At 43.9% G+C, this 25,031-nt stretch overlaps 1 protein-coding gene and 1 pseudogene across 2 annotated transcripts in view; one reads left to right on the top strand and one right to left on the bottom strand.

Moving 5' to 3' along the window:
- The window catches only part of PRKCH (protein kinase C eta), a 223,959-nt gene that overhangs the window by 161,524 nt on the left and 37,404 nt on the right, over window positions 1-25,031 (top strand). The window lies entirely within an intron of this gene.
- On the bottom strand, window positions 7,565-8,605 carry LOC105747744 (60S ribosomal protein L12-like; annotated as a pseudogene).

Genomic DNA, 25,031 nt, shown 5'->3' on the forward strand with positions numbered 1-25,031 from the left:
AGAGAAGTAAGACCAGTAAAGAATGCAGTAGGACTGGTCGATGGTACCAGAAAGAAGTGGGAAAACAAGAAGGTAGAGCAGGCACTGCGCAGAAATGTCTTCTAGTGAATTCGCACTGTAGAACATGAAACCTCAAGTAGACACAGCTCTTCTGTCACAGCCCCTGCTGTGAAGTAGAAGAGGGGGGACAGCACGGGGAGCCAGGCTGGATAGCCAGCAGTGGGGTCGTCCCTTGAAGGTCCTAAGGAATCTCCGCTCATTCCTAAGTCCTGAGGCGGCCCCAGGTCACTTTGGATGGCCTGTGCTTTGAGCTTTCTCAACCAGGACTTGATGTTCTCCTGGCGGCTCCAGCAGGGCGTTTCTCCTGTCTCAGCCCTCCGCCCAGCGCATGATTGGTGGTGGTTGCTGACATGATCTCTGGTGCTGGAGGGAGTTCTAGGTCCTTCCTGGTGGTGGTGTCGGACTCTGGGCTGTGTGTTCCACATCTGTTCTCCTCTCCTTGCTTTACCTACCCATCTCTGCTCTGTTTAGCCCAGGGAGAGCCTCCCCCACATTTAATTTTTAAGAGTAATCACTTCCCTATTGGACAGGAACTTGTGTTGTAAATTTAAAAAGATTAACAATGGCAACAAGAGCTAAACAGAGTACTTGTTACAGGCCTAGTACTTGACCTGAATTTCTCCCTTAATCCTCCCAACAATGGTATTGTACAACAATAATATTACTTGTGTTACTTAGATGAATTACTAATCTTCAAATGAGTTAATAACCAGACTATTAACTGGTAGTGAAGCCAGAATTCAAATTATGTTTTTAACCACTGGGCTATACTGTCTCCTCAGGAGAGACTTGAAGGCTTAGAGTACAACCTTAAAGTAAACACGTAAACCCATTGAAGAGTGGGTTTCTTACTCCCCTTTTGGTGATAGGGCGACTTTGATTTGTGAAAATGAGGCAGAATGGGTGTCTTAGTCCATTCAGGCTGCTGTAACAAAATAGCACAGATTAGGTGGCTTATAAACCACAGAAACTTATTTCTCATAGTTCTGGAGACTAGAAGTCCAAGATCAAAGAACCAGCATGGTCATGTTTGGTGAGGGCCCTCTTCCTGGCTCCTAGCTGGTACCTTCTCACTGTGACCTCACATGGTGGAAGGGGCCAGGGATCTCTTTGGAACCCCTTTTATAAGGCACTAACCCTATTCATCAGGGCCCCACCCTCATTACCTAAGCACCCCTCAAAGGCCCTACCTACTAATACCATCACCCTTTGAGGTTAGGATTTCAACATAATGTGGGGGAGGGAGGACACAAACATTCAGACTAGCAGTGGGGAAAAGCAGTAAGGCCTAAATCATTTTCTTGAATACTCAGGCTTTTCATAAGCACTGTATTACCTTGATGCGAGGCACATACTAGATGACCTGTGTGGGATGTCAGATGGAGACTGCCTCTCCATCTCCCTGTTTCATTTGTCTTGAAATATAGAGGATGGACGTTGTAGCCTGATGTGGTTTCTGGTGAAGCAGTTATCAGCCCACATCTTGAGAAATTTTATTTCAGTTCTTGATATTGCGGTTCAAATCTGAGAATTTAATTCACTCTTTGACTTGAATTCCATGTTCAGGCTCTAACTGATATGGTTGACTTTGAAGGGAACACATTTAATTAGGATAGATTCCAATGCTATTTTTATCCTGTGGATTTATTTCATGGGATAATTTAATGCCATTCAGGGTACTGGCCTGAGAGCAGAGTCTTAAGGATAAGCCTTTGAAAACCAAGTCCTTGTAATTCACAGAGAGCAAAGGGTACATTTGGGTCACAGAGGGTGTGAATTTGATCCAGAGAGCACAGTGAGAAATGTGGGAGCACAGGACAGCCTTGTTTATCATACATGTCCTGGGATGGCCTTTATCAGAGCTAAAAAGATGAATGATGCCTGAATGATGCCTCTGATCTCTCCAAATAGAGCTGTTGTTGTTTGGCTGTTTTATGTTTTTGTTTTTTTCTGGGGGAGGTGTTTCTTTTGCAGCAAGTTACAAAGATGGTACCATTTGCAAGTCATCATCAAATGGGACTTTAGAAGGTAGTTGCCTTATGCCTTTCTTTTCTCTCTCAGCGGACTGTGCCTTGTTTGAGAGGAGACAGGCCAGTTACATTCAAGCGCTTTTCTGCTTGTGTTCTGACCCTGATTCTCAGATGTGTTCACTTGCGTTCCATGGAGGAACAGAAGCCCAGCTCTTGGGAGTTACAGCAAGAAAAGAGTCTGCCCCTTTGCCTTTGGTTGGAAGGTCTGGAGCCTTGCTGTGGCCCACAGACCAAGAAGAGAGAGGGCTGCGAAATAAGCAGTCAGTCACTTTGCTAAGGGAAAAAAAAGACTATTCAGTCCTTTGTCTGGGGCTTATTGGCTGACTGGAATCCCAGACAGTGCTCATGAATAATTTACATGGGCACTGACTTTTTTCCAGAGTCAAGCCCTACAGAAATGGGGAAAACAAAGAGGCACGCATCCCATTTACCTGCCTGCCAGCATTATGGGCACCGTTCTCTATCGTGTTTCATAAACTGTGTTAGGGGAGAACTCAGACATCATTTGACGTGTCAACACCTAACTCCCAAAGCCAGCCAGCACACGTTGGATTTGCTGTTTCTGACAAAGCATGGAATGTATCTAAAATAGGTTGAGGGCTTCCCTGGTGGCGCAGTGGTTGAGAGTCCACCTGCCGATGCAGGGGACGTGGGTTCGTGCCCCGGTCCGGGAGGATCTCACATGCCGTGGAGCGGCTGGGCCCGTGAGCCATGGCCGCTGAGCCTGCGCGTCCGGAGCCTGTGCTCCGCAACGGGAGAGGCCACAACAGTGAGAGGCCCGCGTACCGCAAAAATAAAATAAAATTTAAAAATTAAAAAAAAAAATAAAATAGGTTGAGTGAAGAAGAATTTATAGAAGAGCCCAGCTGAAGTTTTGATTCCTCCTTCCCAGGTTATACTTGAACACAGCACATTTCAACATATACTTTTCAACTCATGCGTCTGACTGCTTTGTGCCCTGTGCAGTTCTCATCATGCGGGCTGCATGGATATCAATGGTAATTTGCCCTCCCATCGTCCAGATGTGGAACTGGCCACAGAGGCTGACTGCCAGACCTGACATATTGTTTTGTACTCATATACTTATACAGTACATTAACTTTTAAAGAAAATCATTTTTGATTTCTCCTCAAATTAGAGAACAGTCACTACCTAATTTGACTTTTTCCCCCCATAAATTCAGAATTTGGAAAGATTAGCAATCTCCCTGCCAGATGAGATCTATCAAGCTAGTCTCTGAGCACAGCTGTGAGACATTGTATCTGCATGAATACACCAACCTCTATATCATCTGACTCTTGTTTCTCAAAGATACCATAAGGGACCATCAGGTTCCTTGCTGACTCCACATACCTGTGTGATCTGAAGTTAGCTGAGTACCATTTTACTTAGAGAGGCCATGCTGAGAGAGGCCACCTCTGTGAGTATTGCTTTCATGTTTAAGAATTCACAGGTCAGGACTTCCCTGGTGGTCCAGTGGTTAAGACTTTGCTTTCCAACGCAGGGGGTGAGGGTTTGACCCCTGGTCAGGGAGCAAAGATCCCAGATGCCTCACAGCCAGAAAACCAAAACATAAAACAGAAGCAATATTGTAACAAATTCAATAAAGACTTTAAAAATGGTCCACATCAAAATAAAATTAAAAAAAAAAAAAAAGAATTCACAAGTCATCTGTTTCCAGATCAACTTGTGTGTTGGGTCCATGGTGAGTATCATATGCTTGAGTCATTGTTCTCTGATATCTAGCTCTTCCCCCTCTTGAAAACTGTGGCAACACCTGTCTGATTCCCATTTCCGGGGACCTTTCTTACTCCTAAGTATTTATCAGAGTTTCAGAGTCCCCAGATGTCTTTCATTTGAGCCTGGAATTCTGGACTCCTATCTACAGTGGAATTCAATTCTATACTTGTATTTCTTCTACTCACTCTAGTGAGAAAGGTGGTCTTTTTAGATAAAGTTGAAAGTCAAATTTAGGAGCTCTGTTTTCCCTTTGCCATGTGATAACATCATTCTTTCTGCTCCAAGAAGTAGGTCTACTCTTTCTTGATCTGTGTGCTACAAAGACAGCCACACATTGTCGTGTTTTTATCTTCATATAGTCCTTGTTTTTTCAGGAAGTGCTAGCCGTGGGATTTTCAATACATTAGTAACTTTCACTTCGGATTTTGGCTGTGAGCTCTTACTCAGGATGATTACTGGAGCTCCAAATATTTTAGTCCTATTCCTGCCTTCTCTCTTCTTAGCTTGTTATGCATGTTCTGCCAGATGATGGGCTCATTCAGTGCCTGCTCGTCCGTCACCAGAAAGTGACTTCAATCCCTAACTCCTGAGATCTTTTTTCAAAGGTGTGATGGGGAGCTCTGAGGATTTCCAGCTTACTAAAATAGCTTGACATGTCCCCCGAATGAAACTCATCAGCCCCTATTCTCCTCCCTTGCACAGCCTTTGGGGACGTTTGACAAGAATTTATTGAGCATTGACTCTCTGCCAAGGATATGGATACAGTGATAAGCAAAAACAAAAGTGCTCCCTTGTGGAGAGTATGGTCTAGTGAGGGAGAAAGACATCAATCACATAATCATACTAATAGAAAATCACAACTGTGACCAGTGCTGTGAAGAAGAGGAATGCATTGCAATGAATGAGAACCTCTCATAGGGTGATTCAATCTGGTCAAGGGAAGGTGGAAGATTTTCCTAAGGAAGTGACTCATGAGCTGAGGTAACTAGTAAAGACTGAAGGAAAGAGCGTTCAAGACAGAAGGAATAGCAAATGCAAGTGCCCAGTGTCAGGAGGGAGCATGGCAAGCTCAAGGGCTTTTGGAGAAGTCCAGTGTGGTTGGAATTTAGGAGGCATATCTTCCCACAACTGACGTTTCAATATCCTAATGTGGTCACTGTCCTCTGATGACTTTGAGATTTTTTAGGCACTCCTTATAAATAATTTATTTAAAAGTTGGGTAAGGCTAGTCATGTTGTCAGTCCCTGGAGGAGCCATTCACTCACAGTGAGTTTCTTGTGTCCAAATCTATGTGTTTGTATTCAAAAATGGAATTATAAAGTGTCAGAACCAGATGAGACCTACAAGATTACTTAGTGCCGAGTTCCCGGTTAACAGATGAAAGAATTCAAGTCTGAAACATCCAAACAATAAATTGCTTCTCTGAATGGATGTTTTCTTAGGATGGCTCACTTGCAGCTTGTTTTTTCACCTCCAGAAAAAAAATATTGCCATTAGAAAATTTTGTTTCAGTCTTCCACGTACTGCTGGCCTGAAGGGCTAAGCAAGACATTCGGAAGCATGTGATATTGTTCGCTCCATTTCAGTGAGGAAAATGCAGTTGAGCTCAGAACATAATTACTGAGCTCCCGCTTGTGTTAGGAGATATAGATACAAAATGAGTAGATGTGTTGTCTGCCCTCTGAGGTGCTTTCTGTGGGGTGGGAGAGATGGCCCGTAAATAATAGCAAATGGGCTCTAAAACTGGAGTATGCCCAGGGCATTATGGGAGCACAGAGCATGGCCACTTAGCTTAAGACGGAGATTTAGGCAAACTTCCTATGGGAGGTGATGCCTGAGCTGAGTGTGGAAAGTTAAAAGCTGAATAAAATTAAGTAGGGTGTTTAGGTAGGGCGCAGACTTGAACAAAATCTGAGAAGTGTGAAAGTCCCTGGTGAATCTGTGGGTGGAGTGGAAAACGACTAGAATTTTGGTAGTACTAGAGCCTAAAGATTGAAGTATGTGGAAGAATAAGGCCAGAGGGGTTGACAGAAATGAAGTTATGCAAGGCTTAACATTCTTGAGAAGTATGAATTCTGTATCACTTAGGATTTGGTACCATTGCCTGTCACAGGAAATATAAAATGACAGTGGCTTAAACTAAACAGAAATGTATTTCTCTTCCCTGTAAGGAATCTGGAGGTAGGGTGTCCAGCTCTACCATTAAAGCTCCATGGAGTCCTCAGGGACGCAGATTTCTATCTTTTCTATTCTGCCGTCTCCAAGGTCACCTCATGGTCTAAGATGGTTGCTGCAGCTCCAGAAGTCATCTCTGCATTCCAGTTCCAGGCAGTAAGAAGGGCAAAGGGCACTCCTTCCAGCTGAGTCAGCTCTCTTTAAGGATCCTTCCTGAACTTCCACACAATACTTACCATGGAATTGTCCAGAACTTGGTCACATGGCTGTACCTAGCTTCAGTGAAGGCTAGGAAATTACTACATGGCTATGTTCTAACTAAAAATTGAGTTTCTCTTATTAAGGAAAAAGAAGGAGAATAGTTATTTGATAGAAAACCTGCACTGTCACGTACAGATTTCATACCAGGAAATTTGGCTTTATGTAGCAGGTAAAGGAGAGTCTTTGAAGAATTTTCAGCAAGTTGCATGACATGAGTGAGTGGATTTATGTTTTACATGTATTTGGCAGGGGTGGGGGGAGTGTGTGGACATGTGCATGTGGGCAGCAGGGGAAGGTTCAGTTTGTGGCTGTTACGGTGCTCTGGGTAAGAAGATAAGGAGGCTCTGAACTAAGATATTGACGGTAGGGCTGAGGAGAAGGGCATCCATTTATGAGATACCAGCAAGTAGAACAGACAGGGCTTAGTGACTAGGTGGACCCAGGGCATGAATGAGAAACCTGGGGTCATTGCTAGGTGTTTAGTTAGAAGTTTGAATAGATGATGGATGGTACCGTTAGCTAGGAGAGACCAGGAGCCTTGGAAGAGATCTCAGCAGAAGATGAAGATGAGAACTAGAAACATAAGATGTCAGGTACTTGAGATACATTCCAGTGGAAATGCTAAATGGGCAGATGGGTTTGAGTCTGAAGCCCAGTGAAGGGGGGCCGGAACTAAATATTTGGAAGTCATCAGGACATAGCTGTTAGTTCAGATCATAGGACTGGATGAGATCATCCAACAACAGTGTCTTAAATGGAACACTGAGCTAAAGACAGAACCCTAGGGAATCAGGCCCCATTGGGAAGCCGCCTAAATTTGGCTCTGTGGTTACACAGAATACTGATATACTGCATCATTTAGAGTACGTGTCCCCAAAGTAAAATTCCATTTAAAATATAATGCTACAAAAAAAATAGAAAAGCATCACTTATTTTAAAGTAAGTTTGAGAGGCAGCATATATTCTTTGAACTGAAAGAATGCTGGGCCTGGTTTTCAGAAGGACCTAGGTGCTAGTCCCAGCCCTGCTTCATACTGGTCCTGAGGATGTGGGTGGGTGGCTGAACTCTGAGCCCGTTTGCCCTTCTGTCCAATGGGGTACCATTGACATAGCTTTCCTGTAGGGTGTTGATGAAGCTCCAGTCAGGTGGAAATGGAAATGCGAAAGCTCTTTGAAACATGCCACGTCGATAGAGATTATTCTTTGCATACATGCTATCAGCAGATTTGCACTTTCTCTGTAGCATAGGCTTGAGCTGAAACTTTGCTCGTGATGCGTCCTCAAAAATAGAGAATTCTTCACAGAAATTGGAGTTGTGGCTTGTAAAAATCAACCCTCTGAAGACCAATCTTTTTTGGAGGCATGGGGATCGTCAAATAATCCTTTATTAAATTATTTTTCTTTGTAGTTCTTGTAGCTGGGAATTTCACCACACCACTGTTGATGTCATCTATGATGTTGTGAGGGGGGCAGCCGTCAACATTGCAGCCCACAGATGGGCAGTCCCCAGGATCTCTTTAATGCTTCCAAAGAGTTCTCTAGCTAAAGATAGATGCCACATCTGTCATGCAATGTTGACAGTCTCATCAAAAGTGATGCTGCCACTCTGTTTGATGTTTTTCTGCTTCTTTCTGTCTCTTGGTGATTCCTTGAGGGCTTTGATGACCAGAGGCAGAGGCAGAAGGTACCATCTTAATCTGGGCCTGTCTGTTCTGAATGGTCAGTTTCACTGTAATCCTCAGACCCTTCCAATCACCAGTTGCCTTGGTGATGTCATTACCAACCTTTTTTTGTTGTTGTTGTTGTTTGTTTTAAATGCCAAACATTTTTTTTTTGATGTTGGGGGTAGGAGTTTATTAATTAATTAATTTATTTTTGCTGTGTTGCATCTTCGTTTCTGTGTGAGGGCTTTCTCTAGTTGTGGCAAGCGGGGGCCACTCTTCATCGCGGTGCGCAGGCCTCTCACTGTCGCGGCCTCTCTTGTTGCGGAGCACAGGCTCCAGACGCGCAGGCTCAGTAGTTGTGGCTCATGGGCTTAGTTGCTCCGCGGCATGTGGGATCCTCCCAGGCCCGGGCTCGAACCCATGTCCCCTGCATTAGCAGGCAGATTCTCAACCACTGCACCACCAGGGAAGCCCATTACCAACCTTTTCTGGAGACAGACCCAGGGGGCCGATCTTGGGGACCAGAGCAGGTGTGGCACCAAATTCCCCATCAATGCACCTCAGGTATACGACTTTGATCTCGTTGGGGTCGAACTTAGGCAGCATGGTGGAGGCAGCTGGTGTCAGATGAACCGGGATTCAGGATGAATGAAGAAAGTTGCGCCCTGGCCTCCTCTGAGCCAAAAGCTGAAAGGGGACCAATCTTTTTACAGTAAACTAAATCTGATTATGCTTTCCTTTCAAGCCAAATAATTTTCTTTGCATTTTAGCCATATTTTGATATCATGTATAGTTAATATAGTTACCATGTAGTTATCATAAGTCCTTAAGATAGTTGCCTTAGGAAGCCCTGGAGCACTGGGGACATATTGTAAAACTTGAAGACTATACTGTTGCATCTTGTTTAAATGTCAGCTGCCTCTCTAATGTATAGGGGAAACAGTCGAACTCATTTTGAGTTTACTTTTTCTGGTATTGAAGCAAAATTTTCTTTTGTTCATTTGAGGGGCGATTCAAGAACATTTTTGGACCATCACTGGAGTAAATATCCTGGTACAGTTTCTCCAAGGATCCAGATTAATGACAGAAAGAAATTTCAGCCCTGAAACACTTTGTTTCTGCACTTCACTTATTAGATCAGAATACTGATCCTGGCATATATCATCCGTGTTTGACCTTTGCATGAACAAAGGCTGTGGTTATTTGGGACTAATTGATATATGTGTTAATTGATTCCACTGGCTAATGAAATCAGACCACCAGTCTTGCTGTATTCCCCACCAAATTGATCCAGCAATCTACTGCTTCATTATAATTAAACACAATCTTGGATTCATTTGCTAAGCTCTAAAAATATAATCGTTGATCTTTAGGTACCAGATGAACACTGCCATTTGTAAAAAGTGATTCAGTTGTACAGTTAAACAAATGCCTACTTAATGCAAAGCTTTATGTCACACCTTCAGAGACTAAAAGAAGAATAAAGGAAGGCCTCGCCCTCTAGCTTGGGTTACTTACTCATTCCTTTCACACTTAGGTGTTGAGTACACATCGTGGGCCAGGCATTGTTCAAAGCTCTGGAAATAAAGCTACGCTACCCTCCAGGAGCTTAAATTCTAGCACAGGTAGTCAGACAAGCAACAAGTAAGTATATTGAGTGTCGGGGTGATAAACTCCGTGGAGAAAAAGCTATGTCAGGGAAGATAAAGTTTGAGGAGAATGGTTTTACTGTTTACACAGAGGATTAAGAAAGGCTTCTCTTGTAAGGGCTCTTTGAGCAGATGAGCAGAGACCTAAGGACGCGAGGAAACAGGCTCTCTATGAATAACGGGGGGAAAAGCATTCTGGGTGGAAGGAACAGCAGGGACACTGTGGGAGGGGCATGTGCTCTTCGAGGTCAAGGACGGCTGGACAGAGAGATATGGGGCAGAGCGGAGGAGATGATCCGAGCTCTCTCCCTGATTCTGCCACACAGAATAATAGCCATGTGTGCTGAGCATTTATCCCATGAGGATAAACACCTCTGTAAAGGAGTTGTACCTATTTAATTTTGCCTTCTTATCACATCTCTCCAAGGAAATGGTGTCAACCTTCTTTTACAGATAAGGAAACTTGAGGCTCTGGGAAGTTAACTTTCTCAAGGTCATGCAGCCTGTGGTAGAACTCTATCATCCCACCTCAGGTTTGAATCCAGGAAGGTGCCAGTTCCTCCATCCTCCAGGCCTTGGAACATGCATTTCCCTTTGCCTGGAACGCTTCTCCCTCTCTCTGCCAAGGGAATGCCTGCTGATCCCTGCAGTCTCTGCTTAGATTGTCACCTCTAATGGGAAATTCTCCTGGACCCCCTTGCCCCCCATCTCTGTCTGGGTTGGGTGCCCACCCTCTCTGCTCGCACGGTGTCCTGTAATACCTTTCCCTCAGCATCCTTCCTGGCCTATGCCTCTCTGCGTATGGGCTGCCTCGTGAGAGCAGGGACCATGCCTCTTTAACCCAGTATCTATCACCACTATTATACTGGTCCAAACCCATGATTTGCTGAGAAATCAAGGTAGTTTTTTTGGTTTTTTTAATAAATGAATGCCTTTTGAGAATTTGACCTACTGAGAAGAATGTTTGAGCATCCGTAATAGTATTTTTCAAATAATCGTTTTAATTCTTATGGATTTAAAAATTTTGGATTTTCATTTTGATGATAACATACATCTTTCACTCACTATAAAGAAAAAATTTCTTCCTTGTGATTGTAATTCTCAAGTGAAAGATATTTCATAGGAAAAGACATGTCTGTCAGTGTTTCTTCACATGTTCTTTCAAAAGGAGCTGTACGGTACTTGGGTTTGAGAAACAGTGATGGTCTCTGCCATGACCCTTCTACACTGGATGACTTAGATCCATAGAATTTGTAGAAAACTTAAGTTGTGTACTTTTCTGCTTTAGGTGATTCTCATTCCTCTCAGATTTACATCAGGTCTGTCTGCTATGTTCAGAGGACTTCAACAGTAATCTGTTCCATTTTTTTATGCCTTTCTGCTAAAAGGAAAGGTAAAAGCTTCTTCAATATCATTTTTACAAACCAGACATTGTTTTGTAAGTTCCTTAAAGCTATCATGTATATTTTACCTATATGACTATGTTAGAAATCCTGGTGATTTCACTTTTTTTACAGTTATGTGTAAGTTATCGAATACCATCAATACCCTAAAATTATTAAGGGGCTGTACAAAGATATTTTTCTCATAAAGATGTGTATATACAGTCTTGGGTATACGGGTATACATTCGTTAGTGAGAACAATGATTTTCCCCGTGTTTTTTATTTTTAAAATAAAATTGATTCTTCTCTAATTACAAAAGTAACATATAGTAACTGTTGAAAATTTAAAATTAAATAACCTATAACCCTACCACTGAAAGATCATCATTTTCTTCCGATATATTTCCTTAGAGTTTTAAAATGTATTTACTTTTAAAAAAAAAGAAACAAAATTGAGGTCATACTATATATACATTTTTAACCTGATTTTTTTTTTCACTTAATTTGTCATGACCATTTTCCCCTATCATGAAAGACATTTACATTCTCTTTTAAACCTAATATTACATGGTACAGAGTGGTCTACCATATGGACCTACTTAATTTATAGTACCTTTAAGCTGATTTATTAATAATGGTGAATTTATTATATCCTTGTACACATCTGTTTGGATCAGTCTTTGATTCTTTTCTTGGAACAGATTCCTGGAGGTATTACTGCTGAGTCAAAAGGCATGCGTGTTATTATAACTTTTTTTCCTGGGGTTTGAGGGACCTGGGTTCCAGTTCTGCCTTGCCACTTCCGAGCTGTGGAATTTTGAGCAAGTTACGTAACCGCTATAAGCCTCAGTTTCTTCATTGATAAAATGCAGATCCTAGAAATGCACACCTGAGTGGTGCATGTGAGGCCTTTAGCCCAGAGCCTGGTATGTAGTACATGCTCAGTAATGTTCACCTTTTGAACATTCTTTGGAAAAATGCATCAAAGCACATGTTTTAATGATGAGTATTGGTGTTACCCAGTGGGTTGTTTTGTCTTTCCACTTCACTCCACCCCCACCCCTGTAGATCTTAAGTGTACAGTTTGATAGGTTTTGATGAGTGTACACAATATGTAATCAATTCTCTAAATAACAGATAGAATGTTTCCATCATCCCAGAAAGTTTCCTTGTGCTCCTTTCAGTTAATCCCTAATCACCCCTATAGGCAACCAGTGTTGATTCTATATAGATAGTATAGGATGTGAACATCCATATTAGGATCCTGAAAATAAAACCACTTCTCAGTAATGTCCTTGTGAGTATAAGAGGATGGGGTTCTTTAAGGTGACTTTGTGAGTGCAGTGATGGTCATGGTTCAGAAGAAGCCCCCCAGAAGACCTCATTCCTTGTCAGCTTTATTCTCTGTAGAGAAAATAGTTCAACAGGATGTTTATCAGCACATCAACAGTGGTTGTCTGAGTATCTGAGGGAATGTAGGTGGGTTTTATTTCCCTTTTAATGCTTTTCAAATGTTCTACATTGAACAAACTGTCTTTTTTTTTTTTTTTTTTTTTGCGGTACGCGGGCCTCTCACCGTTGCGGCCCCTCCCGCTGCGGAGCACAGGCTCCGGACGCGCAGGCCCAGCGGCCATGGCTCACGGGCCCAGCCGCTCCGCGGCATGTGGGATCCTCCCGGACCCGGGCACGAACCCGTGTCCCCTGCATCGGCAGGCGGACTCTCAACCACTGCGCCACCAGGGAAGCCCCAAACTGTCTTTTTAATCATTAAAAATATTATTTTCAAAAGGGAGTCTCAAATATGATATTGAATATACCCCAATACGAGTTTTGCAACGTGATTATATCAAAAATAGGTACCTTGCTGCTGCTGTACCAGTTAAGTTCTGTCAAGCCTTGGCCTTCAGGCTGTGATCACTCCTTGTCTGTGAGTCATCATCCTAGTCTACTCAGGCTTCCATAATGATCACCATAGACTGGATGACTTAAACAACAGAAATTTATGTCTATACTTGTAGAATCTGGGAAGTCCAAGAGCAAGATGCTGGCCATTTTGGTGTCTGGTGTGGCCTGTCTTCCTGGTTTGCAGACAGCCACCTTCCTGCTGTATCTTCACATGCCTGGTGGAGAAGAGACGAGAAGCAAGCTCTCTAACGTCTCTTCTTATAAAGGCACAAATCCCATCATGGGGGACCCACCCTCATGACCTTATCTAACCTGAATTACTTCCCAGAGGCCTCATCTCCAAATATGGGGTGGTCAGGGCTTCAACATATGAATTTGGGAGGTATGCAGCCATTCAGTCCATCGCAGTGGTTCATTCATACGTTTATTCAATTTTCAACATTTTCTATTATGTGAAGCAAGGTGCTTTGCAACTACTTGATAGTACAAAATCTACCTGGAAATAATTTCAGCCCTGAGGAAAATAGTACCTGCTGGAGTTGAACACACCATGGATTGACGCGAGAGAAGAGCTGCGGATTAGATGAGGGCATTGTCATTCTTTTGGCTCACTGAGCCGTGTATGTTAGTCTTGGAGGGTATGTTTTCCAGTTGTGTTGAGACCAAATCCTCCTCCTGGATCCCAGTACTTAAGCCTGGCAGGAGAAATAGCTAAGCGGAACGTGGTATTATTACTGTTTGCCTTTTGATAAATAGTCTGCCTGAAGGTGGAATTTTTTTCCATTGTCTTGCAAACGTCAAATTTTACTTATCAGCAAACTTCCTAAGAAGAAATATAACTTGGTGCAAGCACCCTGTTACCATTTGGCAAAAATGCCCAGACACTGATGAATTTCTGGGTTCAGCTGCAAAGAAAAGTGAGTGAAACTGACAGGCAAACTGCCCCACACCTTGGAGAATGACATCACTGAGGGATCCGGTTCCCAAAGTGCGTGCATGGTGCTCAAAATGGGAAGGTGGCAGTTTGACTGTATGACCTTTCATTTCTCTTTCCTCCCTTGGCACTGCTCCTCCAGCCTTCAGAATATCCCTCCAAACCTGCTTTTTCACATATAGAATCTCTGTCCTACATTCTTGATACTTCCCTGATCCATGTCCCACTGACACAATTTTTGAGCCTTGGGACTAGAAGGGAGTTCACAGTTACATACCCTTCTTTTTCAAAGCATGAATACCTAATAGCCTGCTGAGTGGTCATTTTGTCTATATTTAAACACCTCCAAACAAAAAGGAACTTGTTCCCTCCACTTTTAGGCATCAATGACTTGGAAATTTCACCTTTGTATTGACCCAAACAGTATCTCTCAGTATCTTCCATTCACTGGTTCTGAACCACCTATAAGGAGGAAACTGAAAAAACACAAATCTTCTACAAGAAAGCCTTTGAGATATTTGGAGGCAATCTGGTTCTTCCAACGTAGTTTACCTGTCAAAGAAGGAAATATGAGTAGTGTGATATTGTTCATTCTGGTTATCTTTTTGCGATCACTGATTTCTGAGCAATCATAAGCCATCCATGTAATTTTTCATTCTTGATTCAGTATCTGTTTGATGTGTTACATTCTTCTACTCTAGTAAAATCAGCAGCGTCATAACTAGTAATTGGTTAACTACAGTGAGTTGTGATGTTAATAGCTCACGTTATTCTTCTTAAATAAGACTTGGGCTTTAACTGAATTTTGTTGATACTGATTATAGGGGCAGCAGGCATGGTGGGAAGTTGATTGTTGATGTGACTTTAGAATAGGCTCTTCAGGGCTTCCCTGGTGGTGCAGTGGTTGAGAGTCCGCCTGCCGATGCAGGGGACACGGGTTCGTGCCCCGGTCTGGGAAGATCCCACATGCCGTGGAGCGGCTGGGTCCGTGAGCCATGGCCGCTGAGCCTGCACGTCCGGAGCCTGTGCTCCGCAATGGGAGAGGCCACAGCAGTGAGAGGCCTGCGTACCGCAAAAAAAAAAAAAAAGATAGGCTCTTCAGAGTTTCCTTTTGCAAAGATGAGGCAGAGGATGAGCACAGGTGTGGGGATGGGGGAGATGAAGACCTGAACACCTCGAGTTAGAGGTACCTGTGGAACGCCTAGTCAACTGACCCATCTCAAAGTTGTAAATACCAGGCTAACGCTGAAGACAGTGGCCATAGGCTCCAGGTTGACTGCGTGGCAACAGTGTGCAAATGAGGCAGTATTGACTTACAGTTAAGAGCAAGGCTTTGGAATCAAACTTGGATTTGAAACTTACCTCCACAGTGTACTAGCTCTGTGATACTGGGTAAACTCTTTAATTCCTCTAAGTCTCAGTTTCCTAATCTGTAACATGGGGATGACAGTTCTGCTTATCCCATGAGGTTATTTTGAGAATTCAATTCATGCTGCTTGTTTATCCCCATATCTGGTATCAGTTAATCCTCCGTACATGTTATCAGTTATAAAGAAGAAAATGACCCAGGGAAGAAACTTGAATAGTGAACCCATTTAAGAGGTGGACAGATTTAATAAGGAAAGGTTAAATAAATTACAGTATGCCCTGCAGAATATTATACAACTATTGAAAGAGTGAATGAGTTAGATTTACATTTATTCACCTGGGTGGTTTTTTCCTGATAGATAAATCAGTGAGAAAAATAAGTTAAATGGTTCATATGCTCATTTAAGTCCCATTTTTTGCTTAGAAATAAAAAAGGTAGCAAAACCCAACTGTACATAGATATGTGCATGGAAGAAGTTGTGGGAGAGCAGATACAAAACAAGTTTGGGATGGGGTGGACAGTTCTTAATTTTTCGATAGGTATCTTCATATTGTATCACACTGATTGTAGTGAGAATGTGTTACCTTTGTGATTTTTGAGAACCAATATTTTTAAATGAAATAAGCAAAAGGAGTGGGGGATGGGCAGAGGAAGAGGAGAAATCAGTCAGTAGGGAGTGAAAGGGAATTGTCAGCAAGGGAAGGGATGTTCTCCAGGGGGTGCAGGATGAAGAGCCAAGATCCTCAGGCTCTTTCTCTCATTTGTCACGGCTCTATCAGGGCTTGGCATCCAGAGCTTTGGTTTCCTTGTTCATTTTCATTTGGTATCCCTCCATTTCTGGCACACGGTATAGCAATATTTCTTCTTTCTTCTCTTCATTTCTGTTTTATTTCTAGCTATTGAGCTTGTCCAGAGGAACACATTGGGGGAGATAAATGATATGAAGATGGGTATCAACAGGGTATTAGTTATTGACTAAAGAGCAGTGTCGATGTAACTTAATTAGATGAGTTAATGCATACATATGATTAAAAAAAGAAATATTGAGCTATTCTAAAAAGATTACAGTGAAAGCTAAGTCCAGCTTCCTGATTTCTCTTTCTCAAGGCAACCAGTTACCCATTTCTTGTATGTCCTGCCAGAAATGGTTTACATATACACAAGCTCTATGTTTCCTATCGAAAAACAAATGGTGCTATAGGATACACTTGAAGATTTCCTAAGCCTTTTGAAAGACCAGCTCTAAACTCCTGTAAAAAAACTAGCAGTTTTGAGACTCCTCTTTTCCAAGCAGGGTCTGTGGGTGAGGGTTCAAACCAGCAAAGAATTCTGCTCTTGTTGGAGAAACTGTGCAGGTCTGTGGAGATCATGCAACAGGCTTATAAAAGTTTATTGCAGTTATATAGCTACAAAGAGAAATTTATTTCCAGCCCTACACGTCGTGCAGCTGCATCAGTGGTTATGTTTATCACGAGATTAAGGAGCAGCGGCACTCACGTCCACGCTGGCTGCGTGGTGCTCGCTTTGCTTTGGTGCACAGTGGTCATTTACCAGCAGCTTCTCAAACCCCTTTCTCTGCAAAGCACTGGAGCAGGCACTGGCAAAGGGAGGAAAAAAAATCAGACGTGAGCTCTTATGCTCTGTAAACATGTGGAAGCCTTCCAGATCTTGTGAATTAAGCAAGAGCGGGTGTTAAATCTTCGTTTAATCCAAGCAATGAGAAGCCGGCCCCTCCCAAGTTTGCCCTGAGTGAGGATTTTAACACTCCTTTGACAAAGAAATGGGAGGGGGCAATAGAGGAAAGCAGGTGATAAGTGAGTCATGAAATTCACCCTTTAGAAGAACAGCTCTTGCCATCATGAGCCCTTCCTGAGTGAGGTACCCAGGGCTCTTGTGTTAATTCTTGAAGGGAGGGAGGGAGGGAGGAAGGAAGACCAGTTTTTTTGGTTAGTGTGTGTTTGTTCTAATTCCTACACTGGATGCTGGAATTGAGAAAAATACTCTGTAGCGGTGAAATTAACTTAAGACTTAACTTACAGCTTGGGAGGAAAATTTTGACAAAGCAAACCTGAGATCTAAATGCCGTCAGGCTGGCCACTTTATTGCTACTCTAAAAAAAGGGGGGTTCAGTTTGGGCCTAAAGAACACTGAAATTTTGTTTTCTTGTCTGTAAAGAGACAGGTTCAAACCTGTCAGAGACAGTTGCTGAGTTTCCTTATGACTGACTTATATGTGTGGCATTGATTTTTTTTTTTTTTCCCGTAAGAATCTGGATGAGTCATTCAGAAAGTTAAAAAATAGCAAAAAAGAAAGAAATGAGAAAAGCTAGCCAACGTCTGCCCCACATGCCAGGAAGGTCCACACAGACGGGAAAAATCTGTGAGGTCTCTGTTTGTTTCTCCCCATGCAAATACCCAGCCGCGCTCCGCAAAGCTTGAGTGCCCTATCTGTTCAGCTGCCATTTAAGAAATAAGACTCTGTTCTCCACAGCTTATTCCTTGGAGTTTCAGAGTGTAAAATATGAAGTGTGTATAATCACAGTTCCCAGCATTTCTTGGCATTTCAGCTTTGGCAGCAAGAATGGGAAAAACTGAAGCTTTTATGGCTGGGAAGGCTGAGTGTAATCTTTGTGCTGTGGCACTACCAAAGGAAGTGAGTATGTTAAAAAGCACGTTCCCTCCGAAGCCTGTCTGAGGGGCCGCTGGGCTTTGTTCAGTTTGCTGCAGCTATGGTATATTTTTATGTTCTGTTTGCATGAAAAGAAAGAGGAAGCATCGAGGGCTTACTCTGCAGAGCATTTTCATAGTATCTCGCTTGATACATGATCCGGGAAGGGTGGCCTGGGTCACACCTGGTGTGTAAAGAGTTAACTCTAGAACTGATAACTTCCCAGAGAAGCTCAAGATACTGTACTTCCTAAGAATGAGTTCTCAAGATAACAACTCAGCAAAGAGTTAAGATGAGAAGAATTCAGGAAAGAACAAGCACTTTCAAGAGAAGAATTTCAAGAAATTGCTTTAACTCTGAGTGGGTAGCTTACGTGGTGAAGAGGTATGTCAGCCCCGTATCTTAGTTTTCCCAGGGAAGCCCCAGTCTGCTCCTGTGATTCCCCCTGAATAGCGCCCCCCTTTTACTCAGAGGCCCATTTTGGACAATACATTGCACAGTCACCCTACAAAGAGGTGTCCACATTCTACAACTTTTTCTTTTTTTTTCTGTGAGATGGCAGAACCAAAGAAAAGGGGATATGTTTTAGAAGTTTAGAGGGTCCCCCTTCTGTAGGAAAGGAAGTCCCCCAGCATTTTCTTTTCAGGGACTATTCTCTCCCAGGCCATGAATTGGAAATTTAGTTATTAACCGTTTAAAAGTATCTTTTTAGCATTGGTCACTATCTTCATTTGAAAGACACATGGAAGAAAATTGCTTTTCCCCTGAGTCCCATGTGTTATGTCCTTTGCATGATACTTTAATATATTTGCATGAGAGAGAAATTTGTCAGTAGTCATAACTTTATGGGTCCACATTCATCTATTTATTTATGCATCTGTTAAGTCATTCATTTATTCATGCAACAGATATTCATTGAGACCTACTTTGTGTCTAAGGATATCATAGTGACCAAGATAGGCCAGGACCCTGCCTACAGGAAGCATGTATTCTAGTGTAAGCATATAAAAAAGTAAAAGTAATTGCTCGTGAAAATGACATGGAAGGAAATAAGTGCATTTTTCATGTTTAGTTTTACTCGATAGAGCTAAAGAAAGGGGAGATGAGAGAGACAGACAGCTACCTCTCTGTCCACTTCTTTTGTTGCTGAACGGGGTCTCAGACTCAAATAGCTTCAGAATAGGGACCAAAGGGGACACTACAGTACCACAGTTCTAACCAAATAGAACTCATGTGTCTGTACAACTAAAGTTCAGTTTAAAAAAGAAAAACAAGGAACCCAAGGCCAGACCACATTGGGCCCTGGCCACTCATTCACTTCCTCCAAAACTCCCAGATGTCCTTTAGCTCCACATCAGTGCCCACAGGCCTGGTTCAGTCTTCCATTGCAGTAGGTCCCCTTGTGGGTCCTCAGAGGAAACGAGGGCAGTATGTATTAGAATGTTACAACCACAGGGAGCTTTTCCACCTCACTTTGGAAACACTGAGCCATCCCTCCAGAGTTTGGATGGTGGCCAGACGCTGCTCTAGGAAATCTGATGGAATATCCCAGCACTGGCAGAAATGTCACAAAGATCATCTTTCATCATGGAATTTCTACACACTTCTGTGGAGCTCCCGTGAGTCAGCAGGAGGAACTCCACCACGCTGTGGCCCCGGGCCTCCAATCAGAGGGGCTGTGGAAGTTTCCCAGCCCCAGCTGGGGGGTGTCGGGGGGGTACGTGGTGTTACCATACATGCCAGCCCTGGAATGCAGGCTCCTTCGAGTGGGCGATGATGACCCTCCCAAGCCAAGTCTGAACGAGAGTGGGCTCTCTTCTGGAAAGCTCATCTTCCCTTCTTCTTTAGCCATCACCCACCCCCTGCCACTCTCCCAGAAAATTTCTCTTCAGTGCCAAGAGTGAGTCTCGTAGAAAACCAGACACTATCCTTAACCGAGACTTTCATGAAGGATGGGAGAGGCTATCAGTCACCTGCCCTATGGCTCCATGGGGCTCTTTCTCAGACCAAGAAAGAAAGAAAAAAGACAACCCCTAAGAAGGAACCTGACTGCCTCTTATTCCCTTTGGCCACACAGTGACTCCTCCTGAACAGACATTTAATGCAGTAGGAAAGTTCCTGCAGCCAGTGGCCTTCCACAAAGCCTCTTTTAAGGCACTGGTGTCTTCAAATGGAATTACCTAGACTCTGTTTTCTTTGAAGGTGAATCAATATGCATAAGTCGTAATTTCCCTGTTAGTAGCTCCTTCCCTTTGGTTCCCCCAGCCTTTAACACAGCTATTGACAAGGGGAGTGCCTACTGAAAATTACTGTATATCCTTGATTCCAAGTAACCAAAGATCACAAGATGCTGATGGTATCTGATATGATGAAAATGAGGATACTGGCAACTGGCAAGTTTTTTGGTCATTAGTTTCAAGAAACTCCCCTGTTGCAAAAGCATTAAAGGGGATGGAGTGGGCACAGATCTTAGCATCAAGGTAATACAGAGGTTGGAGTCTTGTTCTTCTGTAGGTATTGATAAGGGTGTGGTTTTTTTCCCCCTCTCTAGGCACAGTGATGGAGGATGGCTTGGTTAATGATATTATTAAGGCCATCCTAGTGACATCTATCCAGGAAGCAGGAATCTAGATGGCCAGAAAAGCGTATGATCAGCTGACTTTGAAAGCTCTTCCTTTTTTTTTCTGTGCTCATCAGGCTTCTGCATGAGGACAGAACATAAGGGCAGTGGTATGTGCAGACACCCACATTTTCCACTGTGTCAGAAAAGCAAAGCCAGTCTTCCCCTCCCCAGTTTCTGTCTTGGTAGATTTGTGCTCCTGGTCACTTCTTTCACCAAGATGGGGGAACCCAATCTCAGATAAGAGGAGGTTTGGCATTACATAGGATAAAGGTGAAAAAATGCTGGTCGGGTGGTTGGGTTTGTCTCGCACGTGAGACCCTATGTTGTAAATGGTCTTTCTTCGATGGATTTCTCGTGTCTGTAAATGTGTCTCAAAGAGTGGAGCTTGAGGGCATTACTGCACTCAGAACTTATAGTCAGTTTTTTTGCTCTGCTCTCAAGACGGTGCTACTAATTAGATTCGTAAGCATCCCATTTGGCGGTACTTCTTTCCCATCCACGTTCTCACCTTCCCAAGGTGAGCATTATTCTGAGTCATGTCCAGATTCCTGTAATGTGTTATTAACATGGGCGGTAGGGCTGCGTCAGTCCAGGGTCTGGAGAGCTGTGCAGAGGCAGAAGGGGACTTCAGAAAGAAGCCCCAAACCCTGCCAACTCTCTTCCAAGGGGCCAAGCCTCAGCCCCCTGCCAAGAGCTTTTGGTTTCCAGGAATCACATTTGATGCAGGTTGTGAGTTATGGCATCAATGCATGTTTGTCTTAAATGGACCTTTGGGTTTGGAAAGTACCCTTCACCCCGCCTGACATACTGTGGTGCACTCATTCTCCCTTGTTGGGCTGGGGTTTGCAACATGCAGGCTCAGAGTAGACCATCGTTAAGTCTTTCCGTGGCCTTTGTCTGACCATGAAGGAGCCGTCTCCACCATTCAGTTACTCATTCAGTTACTCATTCAGTATGTCCTGCACATCTGCTTGGTACTGGGTTTGGCTCTGAAAACCAGAAGATACATAAAACAGGGTCCTTGCCCTCAAGGCTTGAGTCTACTGGGGGCTCCAAACACATACATAAGTTGACAGCTTAAGGCATGGTACCATAAATGGTCAAAGTGAAACGAAAACAGAATGCGATGAGAACACAGAAAAGGAAGCTGTTAATTCTGATGCAGAGGCTTTGGAGAAGAGATGGCACTTGAGCCATAGGTTTTTAGTTAGCAGCAAAATACGGAAATACTTTCCAGGTAATTGAAACAGTAGGGGCAGAGGCCTGGGGGCAGGAAGTGTCCTGTGCTGGGGAATCATGAGGACTCAATGTGATTGAGGGACCAGAGCAGGGGGCGGGTGGCAGTTGAGGTAAGTTGGGGTGAGAACGTGGAAGGTTTTGGATGTGGGCTAGGAGGTTTGGGTTTTATTGGCCTGTCAGTTGAAACCCTCAGAAGCTTTGGAGAAAAGAGACTAATAGGAAATAAGTGTGCTGTGTGAAATAGAGTACAGAGGAGCGAGTCCAGAAGCCAGGAGTTCAGGTAGGAGTCCTTGGAGTAAGTCAAGCAAGACCTAGTCATGGCTTGAAGCAAGCCAGTGCCAGTGATGGAGAGAGAGGAGGGATGGGAGATGGAGTGGGGGGAAAGCTGAGAGGACCCTGGTGAATTGCATATGGAGACCAAGGAGTAGGCATTCAAGATGACTCCGAGATTTCCCGCAGAGAACTCTAAAGCTTTTTTTTTTTTTAACATCTTTATTGGAGTATAATTGCTCTGCAATGGTGTGTTAGTTTCCGCTTTATAACTTTTAACTGAGTGAAGACAGCAGTGGGTAATGTCCAGTTTCATCCTTTTGGATTTGAAGGGTTGACACATCCCTGGTAGCTTTGCCCCCAAATCAGTTAATGGCTAACTTCTCAGGCATCTCTGGATCTCCAGAGAGAGGTGTCAGGGTAGAGGTTTCAGATGGGAGCCATCTGTCCAGGGTGATATTTGAATCCATGGGCTTCCACTGCACAACTGGCCAGACCGTGTGCTGAGCAACTCCAGGGAATGCCCCTCCGTCAGAGTCTGTGATAATGTGTGTGATGACTGTGAATTTCCTAGGCAATGGTGGTAACGCGTCTTGAGAAAAGGGTGCGTTTCTCTAATTTGCACAAAGGTGCCATATGGTCTAGCAGCTGTGCTGGAAATAAACCCAGGCAAGGGCCAAGAACAGAACCTCAGGGAACCGCCTACCCTTCAAGGGAGGGTGGAGGAGGGGCCCAGAAAGGAGACACTTAGGAGTGGTTAGAGACGTGAGGAAGACTGTGTTTATTAGCTGCTTTGGAATTTACCTGACAACGTAGTCCCACTCAGTGAACTCCCATCTTACTTCGGTTTAAGGATTCAGGTGGAGCCCCTGCAAATAGTATCCCTGAGTTTCCCCTTTTCACCTATCCCACGGGTTTCTCCCCACCCCAGCCAATGGGAGAGTTAACAGTCTCCATCCGGTTAGGACCTAGAATGATCAATTCTGTGGCTCTGCTCCCTGAGAGCCAATACTGGGCAGGTGAGCAACATGCAGAGTGAATAGATGTCTCTGGAATGCCCACTCCAGAGCGTCCCCCGGTGGCTCCAAGAGGGCGGGCCATGTTCGCTGTCCCTAGGAAAGGACACGCCCTCAGGCCACTCACCCCTGTCACATTCGGCTCCAGCCAGACGTCAGGAGCTGCTGGGGCCACTCCCAGCCCAGAACAGGCAGAACCTCTCTGATGGCCCTGAGTCCTGACCTCTGAGGGCCTGGAAGGGCAGAGGAAGCGTCTTGCCTCCTGAGCCATGCAAGGAAGAAAAGGCATCCCCAGAGCAATGGCTTGGAGGGTGTCTCGACTCATCTGCGGCCTCCCCGACGTGTGCCAGCAGGATGGTGTGAATGCTTTTTGCAGAAGAGAAAGCAGGAACCCCGCCTCGGCTGATGAGTCTGTCCCGTGTAGACCTGTCGCTGCTGCCTCCCGGCCTCTGTGACCTCGTTTGCATTGATGGAAAGTTACAGGAGGAGAGAGAGCACCACCTTCCTGGCCAGGAATGTGTCACGTAACCCAGACCAAACATTCCGAGTTCACCTCTGTGTCAACGGGACCCAGGCCCTATAGGCAGATAACACATTGTTCAGAATGGCCGTAACACTCAGAGTGAAACTGGGGTTCATCAGAGTGGGTGGAACTCCATGGCTTGTACATTACCTACATCAGTCAGTCAGAATGTTCTGTTTCAAAATAATCACTTTTTTCAGATCTTAAATGTTGGTGATTTTTCTTTCATCAGCTGATCCTTTATTTTTAATTTGAATGAGGAAGACTCCCTTCTCCAACAGGGAAAAAAAAAAATCACTTGTTCTGTCTCTGGGGCTTGCTTGTTTGGTTCTTAACCGTAAGTGAACCTAGGGGCCCTGGCTTCAGAAGCCCTCATGGAGTCTTGGGATAATTTCATACACTACATCCTGAAAACGCGGGCGATTACATAACCATTTTAAAAGCAAGGTCTCTGAAGCAGAGAGGAGGGGAGAGAATTTTTCCATGGCTTCGAAGGGAAAATCTAGGAGTAGAACCCAAGAGGCTGAGGTTCAGGAAATGTGTTCTCAGACGCCTTCTCTGGAAAATGCAGGGAACCAGTGGCTCCCAGTGACAATTTTGGATTTATCAACTTTCAGAAAGAAAGTGGTCCCGTATGATGGGAATTGTGTTCTTTAGTTTTGGCTTTAAGGACTTTCTGAGATTTTAAGTCGATTCTTCTGTAATATTCTGTCCCTTCTGGTTTTGGAGTTTTCCATGAGATGCCTTTTACAAAAAACATCAGAGGAGCTTTTCCACATGATGAAGGACTTCAGGAATCTTATTATTCCTTTTCTTCCCGGACTAACCTTTTAATTTTATGCAAAATGTACAGGGGTAATTTGTCTTGGCTGGTTATAACACTACACTGTTGTGAGGATGCTTAATCACCAGGCATACACATTAGTCATGCGCTGTTGTAACCTACAAGCCCAGCTTTCTTGTATTAACTCTAGGACTAGATTGAGAGCCAGAGTATTGAGTACAACTGGCTGCGTGGCACGAAGAAGTCACCACCAGATGCAGAAAGCGCTCCCATTAGTTCTTCCTCATTTCCTAAGCACCCGTTACGTACAGAACACCAACTAGGTATTTGAGGGAGATACACTGGCCAGAAGAATTTTATACTCAATGGGTGTATGGGTAAAGGGCATGTCACCAGAGTTTAGGGTAAAAAACTAGGGCTTGTTCAGTTTAATCAGCACTTAGTTGCCCACTCAGCCCAGGCACCTTGCTCTGAGGTTAGAGAGCTGAATTAAGCATGGGAGAGACCTGCAGGGAAAACAACAATTACAGTCAGTGCAATCAATGCTGTAATTAGAAGTATGCAGCGAATTCCCCTGGAGCACAGAGGAGAGACATCATGCTTGTCCAAGGAAGGGACGCAGGAAGTTTCTGAGGCACAGAGGCTTCAGTGAGACTGAAGTGGTCAGACAAGCCCAGTAGAGAAGAAGGAAGAAAGATGCTAGCCAGAGCTCCTCAAACTATCTGCAGTGGTAAACCA

This window comes from Orcinus orca, chromosome 2 (genome assembly GCF_937001465.1).
Source record: "Orcinus orca chromosome 2, mOrcOrc1.1, whole genome shotgun sequence".
Classification (NCBI taxonomy): domain Eukaryota; kingdom Metazoa; phylum Chordata; class Mammalia; order Artiodactyla; family Delphinidae; genus Orcinus; species Orcinus orca.